The sequence below is a fragment of the Dromiciops gliroides genome, chromosome 3 (genome assembly GCF_019393635.1).
Source record: "Dromiciops gliroides isolate mDroGli1 chromosome 3, mDroGli1.pri, whole genome shotgun sequence".
In the NCBI taxonomy this organism is placed as follows: Eukaryota; Metazoa; Chordata; class Mammalia; order Microbiotheria; family Microbiotheriidae; genus Dromiciops; species Dromiciops gliroides.
Genome location: NC_057863.1, coordinates 17,344,482 through 17,360,055, shown reverse-complemented (window position 1 = coordinate 17,360,055; position 15,574 = coordinate 17,344,482).

The window sequence follows — 15,574 nt, the reverse complement described above, 5'->3', positions numbered from 1 at the left end:
TGTGTTGTCACTGGTCCTCTTTGAAATGAAAGACAAACAACAACGAGACAAGCAGCTCTGAAAGATTTAAAAAAACAAACAAACTGATCAATGCAATGACCATGATTCCAGAGGACTCATGATGAAGTATGCTAACCAGCTCCTAAGATAGAGGTGATGAATTCAAGGTGCAGATAGAGACAAATTTTGGGCTCTACGGTCAGTGTAAGGATTTGACTATATTTGTTGCAAGGGTTTAGTTTTTGTTTTTGTTTTCAGTGTGCCTCTTACTGTGTTTATCATCTTGGGTGCCTTGAAATCTCTGGATTTCACTTTATTTCATTTTCCTTGTCTACCAAATAGGAGAATTTGAACAGATGTCCCTTTGCTCTTTAGATCTATGATTCTGTGGTCTTTGATGTATATATATAAAATATACACACATATACATACATATACACACACATATATAATATGCATACATATACACATATACATATATATGTGTATATATATATATATATATATATATATATATAATGTTAGGGGGCAACTTGTCAACAAGACCCCCAGTCCTTATGACCATGTGTACCATACTAAGTTAGATTCAATACCCCAAGGGAATTTTGAAGCATGACAAGGAGCAATGACTAGAGCTCTGGGACTACATTCAGAAAGACCTGAGTTTGTTCAGATTTGGCCCCTGACGCTCTAGCTGTGTGACCTTGGGCAAGTCATTTAATCTGTTTGCCTCAGTTTCCTCAACTGTAAAATGTGGATAATAACAGAACAGGTCCTATGTCAAAGGGTTTTTGCCTTGCCTTCCCTTTCCTTATCTTACAGAGAGAGCTTTGCAGCCATTCCTCAGGTCCCTGGGATAGAAACAGCAGCCTACTAGCTCCAAGGCAAATCTGTCAACACAGCATCAGACTCAATTCAGTCCAATTCCATTCAGTAAGCATTCATTAAACATCAACTACTTGTCAAGAACTGTGCTAGAGCAGAAAAGCCTGGGTCTTCTTGGTTCTAGGAGAGACTCTAGCACCTAGGAGATGAGGAAAGCCTTCATAGAGAAGAGTGTTCTTGAGTTGAATCTTGAAGCAAAGCAGAGATTCCAGGAGATGGAAGTGGGGAGGGGTGAATTCTAGGTATGGGGGACCCTTCCCCCACCCAAAGCAGTAAGGTCTCTGGTGTGCCTGACTCTAATGCTTCTTTTCTCAGTCTGTGACTCCCCCATCTGCCTCCATTTACCCTAAACCAGTCCCTCAAAGTGGAAGGGAGCACAATGACCTTGTTTTTATCTGCCAGACTATGGCAATGGTCCCACAAAGTCACCTGGGGACAGGTGTGGCTAATTCATGTTGGAAATTGAAGTCAAATGTGAGCTTCTCATTTCCAAACCTATACACATAGACAACATCTTTGATTAGAGCCTCAAGTTTGAAATGGTGGTAGGGATGGTTGGATGTATTGGGGAATTCTTGCATGGTGAGCAAAGACAGTTGAGCAGGGGTGGGGACAGGGCTGTTCGAGTCCCACTTCCAACATTTTTACTCTGTGTAATTCTGGGAAATTACAGTATCTGAACATACAATTATCAGAATATTAACAACAACAACAACGAATTTCTCAGACTTCAGGTTAAGAACTCTGAAAAATACCTGCCCTATCCGGTATGTGAGCCAAATGATTATTTCTCTCTTATATTAATAGTCATTTACTACTGGGGAGATGCAGGATTTTTTCCCTTCTATTTCCTAGTTGGTTTCTGAATGAGGAAATAGAAGGTTTCTCATTCAGACAGCCTCCCCAACTGGGAAAAGTTAAATCTGATCAAAAGGTAAAGAAATTCTAGTTTAGGTGATTGTGGCCCATTGTGTATTAGTAAGACAGGTCTGGGTGGAAACGATTTCCCCCTTTGGTCTAGATTACCCTAGCTGGGTTGGTATGGGTATATATAAGCCTCTTTGTCTGAGACTGAGTGAACAGTGACATCCCAAGAATAAGCCTACCTGTCATTATAATGGTCGGTTTCTCATTACTTGTTAACTAATTAGAGTCGATTCCCATCCTCAGGAACATACACTCTTCCAAGGACATATAAGCCTTGAGTTGGTTCCATGAGGGGTCTTTGGTTTAAGAGAAATGGCCAAATGATCATCCTTTTTATTAATTATCCACTACCAATAATTAATAAAATGGTGAATTACCCAGCACCTGTCTCTTGAACCTTTTATATGTTACATATAGAAAGGCCTATGTTTCACAAAACACATTTGCTTCATGCCTATAGAATTCAAGGATCAAAGAGCTTTGCATTTTTGACACGTACCACTGGTATCCATTTGTGCTCCTGGCAGAAAGCGGATGAATCTAAGATGAAAACACCAGCAGCCTGGTCTGCTAGGGAAGCTCAGTGGCCAGAATCACCTCTTGTACCTTGCTTCTTCCTTTCATTTTCTATTACTGAAGGGCCAGTCAAAGCGCAAAGTGATTCATGTCTTCCTGAGGCTTATGTGTTTGCATGGAAGCCAGGTTATTCCCTGGTTTAAAGTTTGCAAAATCACTATAGAAACAAGTTTTGAGAGTGGAAAAGAGAAAGAGAAGCCCTTTGAGGAAGGCGGTCTAGTTGTGACTCATCACACACTCTTACAACAGAATGATTAATAGAAAAGGAAACTCTCCTGGCGGTGATATGAAATTTCAAAAGTTGGCAAGTGCGAACAGCAGAGAAAAGGGGACTGCTGCTATCAGCCCAGCACTCCACATTAGTAAAACCAACTCTGAGGGAAAGGGTAAGTGTAGACAGGAGAAATTCTGGGAAAGGATCTATCATGCTCACAGGTTAAGGAACCTACCTAGGCAATATGTGAGCATATTGAAGAATAAAAGTAGCAGAGCCAACTGAGGCACCTCTAAGTGCCCAACTGAGATAACAGCTGAGTGAGGGACCTCTTCCTGCAGTCTGATGTTGGCTACAGTCACCTAATCCAATCTATCCAACAAATATTTCTTAAGCACCTACTGTGTGCCAAACACAGTTCTGGGGGATGTAGCAATAATGTCAAATAGAAATTAACCTCTACAGGCTATATATTGACTTAGAAAAGCACAAATTAACAATATCTAGGTTATATTATATTTTTTCTCTGTTTTGTTAAATCTTGTACAATTACATTTTTGGGGGGTGGGGCAGTGAGGGTTAAGTGACTTGCCCAAGGTCACACAGCTAGTGTCAAGTGTCTGAGACTGGATTTGAACTCAGTTCCTTCTGAATCCAGGGCTGGTACTTTATCCACTGTACCACCTAGCTGCCCCAGGAGTGAAATTAACAAAGACTAGTGACTCATTATTCTGACAAATGCAGAAGAGGCCATGAGAAAGTTGTTGTGCAGCCATGTCCAACTCTGTGACCCCATTTGGGGTTTTCTGGGCAAAGATATTAGAATGGTTTGCCATTTCCTTCTCCAGCTCATTTTACAGATGAGGAACTGAGGTAAACAAGGTTAAGTGACTTGCCCAGGGTCACATAGCTAGTAAGTGTCTGAAGCTGGATTGGAACTCAGGAAGACTAGCCTGGCACTGTATCAATTGCATTGCCTGGCTGCCCTAATTGTGAGAAAATGGGGACATTAATGCACTATTGGTGGAATTGTGAATTTGTCCAGTCGTTCTGAAGAACAATTTGGAACTATTCCTCCAAAGTTACTAAACTGTATATACCCTTGGACTCAGCAATACTAGGTGTGTGTCCCCAAGAAGAGCAAAGAATGAGGAAAAGGTACCAGCTCTTTGTGGTGGCAAAGAACCGGAAACTAAAGGGATATCCTTCAATTGGAATAAAGCTTATGTGATATGAATATAATGGAATATTATTGTGTTGTAAGAAATGACAAAAAGGACAAATTCAGAGCAACCTGGGAAGACACATGTGAACTGATGTAGAGTGAAGGGAGAAGAGCCAGGAAAACAATTATACAATAACAACAATATTGTAGAGACAAACACCTTTGAAAGACTTAAGAACTCTGATTAGTGCAAAGACCAACCACTCTTCTAGATCAAGGCTTTTTAAACTGTGGGTCTCAACTCCATAGGGGGTCCTGTAACTGAATGTGGGGATTGGGGAAAATTGGCAACAGTACAAAGTTATGTATATCTATTTTATATTTCTACATATCTGGGCAGCATAAAAATTTCTCTGGTGAAAAGAGGTCATGAGAGGAAAAAGTTTAAGAAGCCCTGTTCTGGACGATGAATGGTAAAGCATGCTACTGAGCTCTTAAAAGAGAGGTGATATACTCAAGATGCTGAAGGAAACACAGATTTTTGGACATGGTCAATGAAGAGATTTGTTTGGCTTGACTATGCGTATTTGTTACAAGGTTTTCCGTCCCTCCCTCCCTCCCTTCCTCCCTTCCTTCCTTCCTTCCTTCCTTCCTTCCTTCCTTCCTTCCTTCCTTCCTTCCTTCCTTCCTTCCTTCCTTTTCTCCTTCCTTCCATCTTCCCTCCCTCCCCGCCTCCTTTCCTTTCTTCTTCCCTCCCTCCCTCATTCTCTTCCTTTTTTCCTTCCTCTTTCTTTTCCTAGGGTCAGGTCAGTAGTGCATGTGTATATTTGTGTGTGTGAGAGAGAGAGAGGAAGAGGGAGAGGGAGGGAGAAAGGGAGAAGTTTTCTTTGTTTTTATCTTCCAGGACTTATTTAATCCTCTCCTAGTCCTTGATACTCCTGCCTCCCTTGGTCTCCAAGACTGCGCCATCTTGGTTTCCCCCTGCTTCCTGGTGCCTTCTCTGGCCTTTTGCTGGCTCCTTCTCTTTCTCCCTAACAACAGGCATTATTCTTGGATGATTGGTATCTCCCCCAAATCCAGTCCCTAAACCACTACTCTTTCAATATCCACAGTCAAGTCTGTAAACTCTTTACTCTGAAAACTCATCTGCTCTCATCAGTTTTGTGTGGCTGATTCCCAGCTGTTTATCTCTAGTCCTGAGCTCATTTTCTATACACATCTCACATGGGCTTTTACTTAGATGTTCTGCCAGTGATGGGCTGTTCACACAGTAGACACCTACTAATGTCTATAGACTTGCAGCATTTCAAAGTCAATGCAGATTCAACATTGAGGAAGATAGCACAGTACTGTAAAGTCTTGACTTATTCAGTGAACCTGAGTTCAAATCTTATCTCCGATGCTTGATCCTTGTGTGACTTTTGGAAGGTCATATGACCTCTCTGTGCCTCAGTTTCCTCACTTGTAAAATGAAGGGTTGGAGTAGCTGGGCTCTGAGATCCCTTCTGACTCTGAATGTATGACCCAGTGGTCTTTCCTGTAAATGAGTCTTCCCCACCCCTGACTGTTCCATTTTGTTCAGAAGTCCCATTTGTCATTGTTCCAGATGCCCACGTTTAGAAATCTGAAGAGTGTCCTCAGCATCACGTCAGCACTGGGCCCCTGAGTTTCAGAGGCAGAAGGGAAGGACAGGGGTGGGTAGCCTTAGAAAAGACTAGTAATAGGGGGAAGCTAGATGGCTCAGTGGATAGAACACCAAACTTGGATTCAGGAGGACCTGAGTTCAAATCCAGCCTCAGACACGTGACACTTACTAGCTGTGTGACCCTGGGCAAGTCACTTAATCCTCATTGTCCTGAAAAAAAAAAAAAGACTAGTAATAAGACTAGTAATATCCTGGAACCAAGAATCAAGGCCAGATGGTGAGTCAACAGGCAGGAAGATATTTAGAGGTCCAGATGCACCTATGAATGAAAGGCCAGGGTGAAGCAGTGAGTCACCAACCAAGCAGGAAAGCAAAAGAAGAAAGTGTGCGCGCACATGCGTGTGGGCACACGCACACGCACACACACACACACACACACACAGAGCTCAGGTGTCAGGGCAAACAATGGATCAGAATCCAGGCCAGATGAGACCTGGTTCATGAGCTAAGACAGATGGTGAATAGGTCAGGAAAACATTAAGCACCAGGGAATTTATGAGAACCAAAGGGGTAAGGACAAGGTAGGCAGGAGAACAGATGGGCTGGACCAGCAAGAGAGGCCTTTTCGCTCTTCCACCTCAGCCCTGAGATAGCTTCCAGATTTATGGGAATCTCCAAATTGCAGAGAGTTTTGGAAGTTCTCTGGTTGCACCCTTTCTAATTTCTTATTTCTGCTAAAACAGCTGAAGCAGGAATTCTTTCTCAGTCTTTTTGTGTGACATGGCCTCCTCGAGCAGGCTGGTGAAGCCTGTGGATCCTTCTCAGAATAATATTTGTTGCCTACATTCATAGTGGAAGGAAATGCTAAATTGAATTCAAGGTTAGTAAAAACAATATCCTTTTTTCCTTCTCCAAGTCCATAGACCCAGTGAAATCTATTTGCAACCCCCTAGGGGTATCTAGACCCCAGGTTCAGAAATCCTTATCTAAAGTATCTCTGAAGAAGTTCTCTGTGATGGAGAGATTTACCACCTTGTTAGCATCAAGTTTAGATGTATCTCTATATAACCAAATGGGATTGCTTGCTGTCTTGGGGGGAGGGGGGGAAGAAAAATATGAGATTGGAAATCTTATAAAAACAAATGTTGAAAACTATCTCTACATGTAACTGAAAAATAATAAAATACATTTATGAAAGAAAAATGGCCAGTGGGAAATTTAAAAAATAACAACACAAAAACAGTTTAGATGTATCTCTACATCCCATCCACTTATTGCTCCCAGTTCTGCCAAACAGAACAAATCCAATCCCTAATCCCCCATGCTAGCCCTTCAGATAATTGCAGAAACCTATTATAGAACTCTTACTTTTCTTCTCTAGCCTAAATATCCCTGATTATTTTAAGTGATTCTTCAACAACCAGTCTTTTCAACCAACCTGTTCACCCAACTCTGGTCATGCTGGTTTGTCAATGTCCTTCCTAAAATGCTTGGACCAGAACTCGGCCCAATCTCCCACACTTCTCAATGGGATAGGAACCAAATCCCGGGTGAAGTCAGGGCAAGTGAAATCGAGTCAGTGGGTAAAGTATGGGGAGTTCCACTATCTCTACTTGCTGGGCCAAGCCTCCCTTTCCCCTTGAAGGGCCACCGTGGTCTCTCCCTCCCCTGAACTCCAGGGCGTTTTGCTGATCTTCATTTTGGGGAAAGCTGCTAATACGGAGCATATCAGCTGAACCAGCGTTTCCACTGCTAAAGATCTAATATATTCGAGGAAGTCGTGTTACATAAGTCGTATGAGGAAAGAAATCATGATGGAGCTACTGAGGAAGTTAACAACGGAACCCAAGGCTGCTCGATTCATAATTCTGGGAGCAGGTGCTGAATCTCCGCCATTTTTGGAGCTTTTGTGTGGGCAGGGAGATGCGTTTAGGGTGGTGCCAATTTTATCTTTCTAGACGCATGCTGCTTTTTCTGTCCTTGGCGTTTCCCAGAATGGATCTCGAGAGAGACTCCCACAGACTCTCCCACGTCCTCTGGCCTTAAAGAACTTTACAAATCCGCATCCTACCTCCTCTGAACTTTGTAGAGGCAGGCAGTGTGAGGCTTGGTTTGGTGACAACGCAAGGGTGACGTCACCGAATAAAGCTGCGATCCGCCCACCCGGCACTTCGACACTCGCTTTCATTGTAACATATGCCTATTTGTGGGTTTGAAGCCGGATTCTGCCACTTACTCGTTGGGCGACCTTGGCCAAGTCATTTAACTTCCTGGGCCTCGGTTTCCTCGTGGATAAAATGGAGAGGTTGGACTAGATGACTTCTAAATCCTCTTCCACCCTAAATCTCTGATCTTGTGATTCTTTGCCTTTAGGGAAAGGAGCTTCTGTCTGATTGTCCATAGACTTTGAATCTGTTTCTGATGCAGAGTAATTTGCCTCCTTCTTCCTTGTTTGTTTTTGCTGTCGCTCAGTCTAGTCGGACTCTTGGTGACCCGATCTGGGGTTTTCTTGGCAAAGATCCTGAAGTGGTTTGTCATTTCCTTCCCTACCTCAGGGCTTCTTAATTTTTTTTTCCATCTGCGACCCTTTTTTTGCCCCAGAAATTTTTACTCCAGCCCGGGTATATAAACACTTTGCTGTTGCCAAATTTCTTGCGACCTCAAGTTCAGTTGCATGTTTAGCAGCTTTGCTCTAGCTCATTTTACAGATGAAGGAACTAAGGCAAAGAAGGTGAAATGATTTATCTAGGGTCACACAGCTGGTAAGTGTCTGAGGTCAAATTCAAACTCAGGTCTCTCTAACTCCACACCCTATGTTCTATCCACTGTGCCACCTAGATGCCCTCCTTTCCCCCCCTTTTTTGGGGCAATAAGGGTTAAGTGACTTGCCCAGGGTCACACAGCAACTAAGTGTCAAGTGTCTGAAGCAGGATTTGACTCAGGTCCTCCTGAATCCAGGGCTTTATCCACTTCCCCCATGCCCTCCTTCTTAAAAGGAAGATTAATGGACAAATGATTAGTTCAAACAAGTAGAAGCCTGATGAAATGTTAAAACCATTTACAAGAGGGCCAAAGTAGTATAAATGAATAGCAATAAAGAAGTGTTGGATCCTCTCTACTTCCCACTCATCAAACTACATTGCAGTTCATTTCAGGACAGCACCATTTAGGAAGGATACTGATTAGGGGGAGAGCATTTAGCACAGGACCACCTAAACTGGATGGATTTCAGGGAGGCTGCAACCTTGGATCAGGAGAAATATTACTCCTATATTTTCATCACCCTTTGCCTTCGTCTGTAACAAGATTCTAAGAAGGGTACTTTAGGCTTCAGCAGACTGACTTACCAGAGGGGCCAGGGCCCACAATGGGTTAAGAACTCTTGAACGAGCAGAAGGTGACCAAGAAAGTGGAGAGACTCAAATTCATACCCTCTGAAGGGCCGTGGTTGAAGGCTTGGGGGCAGAGCAGCAGGGCTGCCTGCAAGTATTAGAAGGGCTGGCACAAGGAAGGATGAGTCGAGTTGGGCTAGGCCTCAGGGGCAGAGTGAGGAGCAGTGGATGGAAGTTGAAAGAGATATCAGGCTTGAAAACTTCCCAAAGGACAGAGCTATCCCTAGTCACACACAGGTTGGACACTCAGTCTTGCGGGGGTGTCTCAGTGAAGCCTTTATCGGGTCTGGGTTGGCCACTTGGCTCAGGAGGTGCCTGCCTTCCAAATCAGGCATTCTGTGATTTTGTGAAATGTCAGGCTTCTAAAATCACCCCCTCCCCACCCTCAGCAGCAAAGAAGGGGAAAGAGAGGGAGAATGAGTCCTGGGAAAACCCACCCAAACTTGATCCTCACGACAGGCTCACTCACGTCCTCCCTGCCTCTGCCCTCTTCCCTGCTTTCTGGCCTTCCTCCAGGATCTCTTCCCCAAAGTTCCCATTCTGCTCTCTGCCCAGACTCTGAGGTCATCTCCCCTTATCACTAAGCCCTGGGGCCCCCATCCCTGCCCCAAACTTGACTCTAGGTGTCATTCCTGACTCCTCATTACTTCTCACTCCCATATTCAATCTGTTACTTACTCAGTCCTGTCCTTTGTGGTTTTGGAAGAGCTTTTGAGCACAGCGTGCTCTGTACTTAGACACGGCCACCGCTCTGGTGCGGGCTCTCCGCACCTCATGCACAGACTGGGGCCAAAGGGGGCTGCTTGGTCTCGCTTCCTCGAGTCTCTCCCTGCTCTAAGCCATCTTCCACACTATCTTCCACTCAGCTGGCAAACTGATCTTAAAGCAAGAGACTGATCACGTCACTTCCCCTTCCAGTCCTGTAGCCCAGTCAATCAATTCTAATGGATCCCCATCCCCTTCAGAATCAAATCGAACAATCCTCTGATTGTCTGTTAAAGCCTTCCATAACCAGCTATCCCCCGATTTTAGTCTTCTTACACCTTGTGCAACCCCGTATGCTCCGTGATCCATGTCCCGGGCCTCCTTACTGATCCTTGAACCCAGTGCTCCATCTTCTGCCTCCAGGCACATTCACTCATTATTCCTCTTACTTAGAACTCCCCCCTCCCTTCTCATCTTTGCCCCCAGCTTCCTTCAAGGGTCAGCTAACATCCTACATTCTGCAAGAAGCCCTCCCTGACTCTCCTTAATTCTAGGGAATTCCTTCCCTCAGAGGTCATTTCTAATATATCCACATACATACATACATACTACATATATATATGTGACTTATACAAAGTTGTTTGCTTGCTTGCTGTCTCCCCCATTAGACAGTGAAGTCCCTGAGAATAAGGACTGGCTTTTTCCTATCTTTGTAGCCCCCAGGACTTAGCATAATGCCTGGCACACTAAGTAAATGTTTAATAACTGCTTGTCCACTCAACTCCAACTAAGCCAGTGGAGTGACTCTAGGGACTTGAAGCTGAGGGAGTTGATATAAAGAAAACATTTCTGATAAATGAAATGGGCTGCCTTAAGAGGTAGTGGTTTCCCCATCATTAGAAGTCAACAAGCAGAGTCTGGTACCTTCCAGAGGGGATTCTTAGTCAGGTAAGAATGAGGCTATGTGGCTTTGGCCATTGCCAAGATCGCATGATGCTATGAACTCTGTTCCCACAGACAGTGTGGCATCAGAAAGATGGGTAGGGGATTGGGGGGTGAGGGTAGGATAATACCTTTCCATCCCTATTAGAAGTCTACATCAAAAGTTCTCAACCTGAGGTCTGTGAATTAAAAAAAAATACTGCATTTCAATATAATTTATTTTCTTCATAATTTGATATTATGGGAGGTAGGGGGCTGTGGAGAAGCCATTAAGAGGCTGGTTTCTTGGAGACCTTTAAGGAGAGGCTGGGTGACCAGGGGATGTTAAGTGGAGATTCCTTTTTATGCACAGTTTGGACTGGATATTGCTATGTCCCCTTTGGACTTTCAGAATGTGTGATTGTGAGATTTTACACACACACACACACACAATTCATTAACTGTTCATTTTATGAACATGCTTTGGGCACACAGTTGTCTCACATCTAGCGAGAACATTAGTTTTATTATAAACTTCTAACTTTCAGTTTGCTGTCAGGAATGAATCTCAAGCCTGGATTAATTCATGTATTCATGCTACTAACATTTAGTACGCATCCACTGCATGCAGAGCATCGTGGTAACTAGGAAGGTTACAAAGTTTAAATATGAGCTCATGTTTCCCCTCTTGGAATTAAGCATCATCTGTGGAGATAAAAAGCAGTGCATTCCAAGTCAGAAGTCAGCTGGGAGGTGACATTTCCTGCTCATGGTCTTGGTACATGACTTGGCCATACAGTATTCTCATCCAGTTTCAGTTTCCTTTGTGTTAAACAGTGACCTGGTGACCTCAGGGAGATGATGTGTAAACACAGAAAAAACAATAACAAATTCCAACGGGGTCAAAAATCACTTTCAGAAAAATCACACCAGTAATGCTGAACAACGGCATCTCAGAGGAGGATGGAGTCCTAGCAGCCTCCTGGCCCAACCCCAACCCCCCACCTGAACAGGAAGTCCCATCCCAACATCTTCCAGAACTGTTCAGCCATTTTATTCTTGGAAATCTTGCAGGGGAACCCATCTCTTTCCCAGGTAGCACATTGTTGTTGTTTGTTGTTGTTGTTGAGATGTTTCAGTCATGCCCTACTCTTTGTGACCTTATTTGGGGTTTTCTTGGAGAAGATCCTGTAGTGGTTTGCCATTTCCTTCTCTGCCTCATTTTACAGATGAGGAAACTGAAGCAAACAGGGTAAAGTGACTTTGCCCAGGGTCACACAGCTAGTGTCTAAGGTCAGATTTGAACTCAGGTTCAAGTTGGGTACGGTCAAAATGGCACCCCATGATGTCACTGGTCCTCTTTGAAAACAAAGGACAAACAATAACAACTCTCTAGAGTCTGACTTCTAACCTCCTCACTCAACCAAGATTGTTCTCTTGAAAGTTATCAATGATCCCTTATTTGCTAAATCCATTGACTGTTTTTCAGTCCTTCTCTTAGCAACCTTTGACAATGTTGATCACTTCACTCTTTTCTCAACTCACTGTCTGCTCATACCTTTTTGATCCCATTTCCTGGATCTTTATCCAAGTCCTATCCAGTAACTGTTGCTTACTCCTAAGCCTCAATCCTTCTCTTTCTATATTATTTTCTTTAGTGATCTCACCAGCCCCCATGGATCCAATGATCACCTTCATGTTGATGATTCTCATTTCTATACATTTACCTCTCTCCTAAGCTCCAGACTCATACCTGCAACTGCCTGCTAGAAATTCTGATATGGATGTTCCATAGACCTCTCAAACTCAACACTCCCAAATGGAACTTATCACCCAACTTTCCCCTCAAACCTTTCTGTCTTCCTAACTACCTCATTACTGCTGAGGCATCACTAGGGATGTGCTGGGAAGTGATTGACAATCAGTTCTCTAGGGGAAAAAATCCCTAAAAAACAAAAGACCTGTTCATAGTGATTTGTGGCTTGACTATTGTTGTAGCCTTCTGGTTGTTCTCCCTTCATTAAATCTCTCTCAGCCCCTCTTCCACTGCAGGTCTGACCATATCACCCCTTCCTCCCAAAAGGGACTCAGCTCAATAAACTCCAGTGTCTCTCCATCAACTTCAGTATCAGAGAGAAAATGTTCTGTTGGGAATCAAGGCCCTCCATGACCTGGCCTCCTTCTACCTCTCCATTTGCTTGTACCTTAACCCTCCCTTCCTACTCCATCCTCAAGTACTCTATAATCCAGTGTTTCTGGCCTCCTTGATCTTCCTAGCACAGGACCCTCCATCTCCCCACTCTGGGCATTTTCTCTGGATGTCCCCCATGCCTGGAATTCCCTCTCTCCTCATCTCCATTTCCTAGCTTTCTTGGCTTTCTTCAAGTCCAGGCTAAAACCCCACTTTCTTCAACAAGTCATTCCTCTTCCCCTTAATTCTACTGCCTTCCTTCAGTTGATTATTTCCAGTTCATCCAAAATACATTATGTTTGTGCCAAGTTATTATCATGTTTCTTCCCCATTAGACTGTTGTGAGCTCCTTGAGAACAGGATCTGTCTTTTACCTTTCTTGGTATCTTTAGTGCTTAGAACAGAGTGCTTGGCACATAGGTGCTTAATAAATGCTTATTGATTGACTATTCCTGAGCCTAAGTCCAGAACCCTATGTATTGTACCATTTGGCTACATAAACCATTGCTGAAGGCAAGGAATTCATGGAAGTGTCACAAGGGGATTCCCCCACACCCCCACAATACCATTATTGAGGGCATTTAGTATCAGAAAAGCTGGTCACTCAAGGAGATAAAGGGGGGAGGAGAGGACAGGGAGCCAGACTCTGAACTTCTGTCTGCTTAGTTCAGAATTAAGTCCAAGAGATTATTTGTTACACAGGCTGCCCCACAGTGAATTTTGGTTTCAGTTTGCCACACCTTTATGTTGCACCTATTTGAGTTTCCATAGTTCCCATAAGATTTTGATACTGACTTGTAAGAGAGGAAAGCCAATTAGCATCTGTTGGGTTCCACTGGAGGTGGCTCATGGGAGAGTGTGGAATTCCTAGACACATTTTGTAGGCTTCCCAAGAGTCATGCTTTTGGCACATCGTGGTTTCACATGGCCAATATTAACAGAGTGTCTACCTCTGAGTAAGGAAAAGTGCCAAAGGATTGGTGAGTTCAGCGGGGAGGGGTGAAATGAATGATCAATTCCAGTCACAGGTGTCCATACTGCTCACAATATTTGCTAGCACCTATTTCAAGCTTTAAGGACGGTAAGATGCCTTACAGAGATTGGGTCATTTTATCCTTACAAGAAAGGAACAAGAATTCACTAAGTACCTACTATGTGCCAGATACTGTGCTAATAGCATTACAAATATTATATCATTTGATCCTGACAATAACTTTGTAAGGTAGGTGCTGTTATTATCCCCATTTTAAGGAAGGAGAAACTGAGGCAGACAGGAATTAAGAGACTTGCCTTGGGTTACTGAGCTAGAAGTGCCCAGGGTAAGATTCAAATTCAGAGCTTCCTGATTCCATGTCCAGTTCTCTGCCCATTATATCACCTTGGGGTGAGAAGAGTTGTCCCAGAACATGAAGAACAGTTTTGTTCCTGAGGGAAGTGAATACTTTCAACCTTGACGTCCTCATTACAAAGAAAACCAGAGGACCAAAGGAAGTTGTCGTTGAATGGAAAGATGGCCCACAGGTTCCCCTTGGAGACGCAAATAAAATGAATCTGAGTTCTCATCCAAAGACTTTGCAGCTTTAGAATCTAATTGCCATGGCATTGCCTGCTGGGTCTATCTGGTGAGTGGGAAGCAAGGTTCATTTATCTGGGACACATTTTAAGTCAAATGATGATTCCAGGTCTTCCATGAAATAGTGCATCAGTCGGGTCCTCAGGAGGAGTATCCAGCTTCTAAGCTTGATGGGGGAAGGGGAAGAGAGGGATGCCCTGTTTGTCTCATGTCCAGAGACTATAAACAATTTAACTCGGGCAAATAAAAAATTCAATTCAACAGATATTTACTGATGTTTATTGTGCCTAGTTAGAAGTGTATTAGTCATGGTAGATTGAAATAAGAGAAGTATGGGGGTTCAGCCTTCATCCTCAAAGAACTTTTAGTCAAGTATCCTTTTGGCAAGATAAAAATCATAAATATAAAACAGTTATAGAACATGTCAGTAGAATTGATAATAACTTGCTAAAAATAAAGAGAATCAAATTCTAGGCTGAGAGAAAGACTAGGTTTAGGCAAGGTCTACAGTCAGTCAGTCTCTTCTATGGATGAAGCACTAGAGATACCAAGGAAGGTAAAAGACAGGTCCTATCCACAAGGAGCTCACAGTGTAATGGGGGAGACAACATGCAACCAACTATGGACGAACAAGTTATAGACAGGATCAATTGGAAATCATCTCAGAGGGAAGGTATTTGAATTAAAGGGTATCAAAAAAGGCTTCTTGCAGAGATGGGATTTTAGTTGGGACCTGAAAGAAGCCAGTGAAGGCAGGAGAAATAAATGAGGAGGGAGAAAATTCCATGTATGGGGTACAGCCAGTGGAAATGCCCAGTGCTAGGAAGAGCGAGGTAGTCAGTGTCACTGGACTATAGAGTACCTGGGGGTAACTAAGATAGAGGAAGATTGGAAAGATAGGGAGAAGGGACCATTTATGAAGGGCTTTAAAGTCAAATATCTGCAGTCCCTGAAGGCCCAATATACAGGAGGTTGAAAACGAGAGACTCTTAAAATAATATTTTGGAAATACATTTTAATGTCAAATGATTATGCTCTCTTTACAACAAGTACATATTTATTTCATGATAAGGCAGCTAGGTTGTATAGCGGAGAGAGCACTGAACTTGAATTCAAGAAAACTCATCTTCATGAGTTCAAATGCAGCCTCAGACACTAGCTGCGTGACCCTGGGCAAGTTGCTTAACCCTGTTTGCCTCAGTTTCCTCATCTGTAAAATGAGCTGGAAAAGGAAATATCAAACCACTCCAGGATCTTTGCCGAGAGAACCCCAAAAGGGGTCAAGAAGAGTCAGGCATGACCTAAATGACTGAATGAAAACAAGGGTTTTAGAGGGAAGTAGTATAAGCAGCTAGATGTGTAGAGTGCTAAACTAGAGTC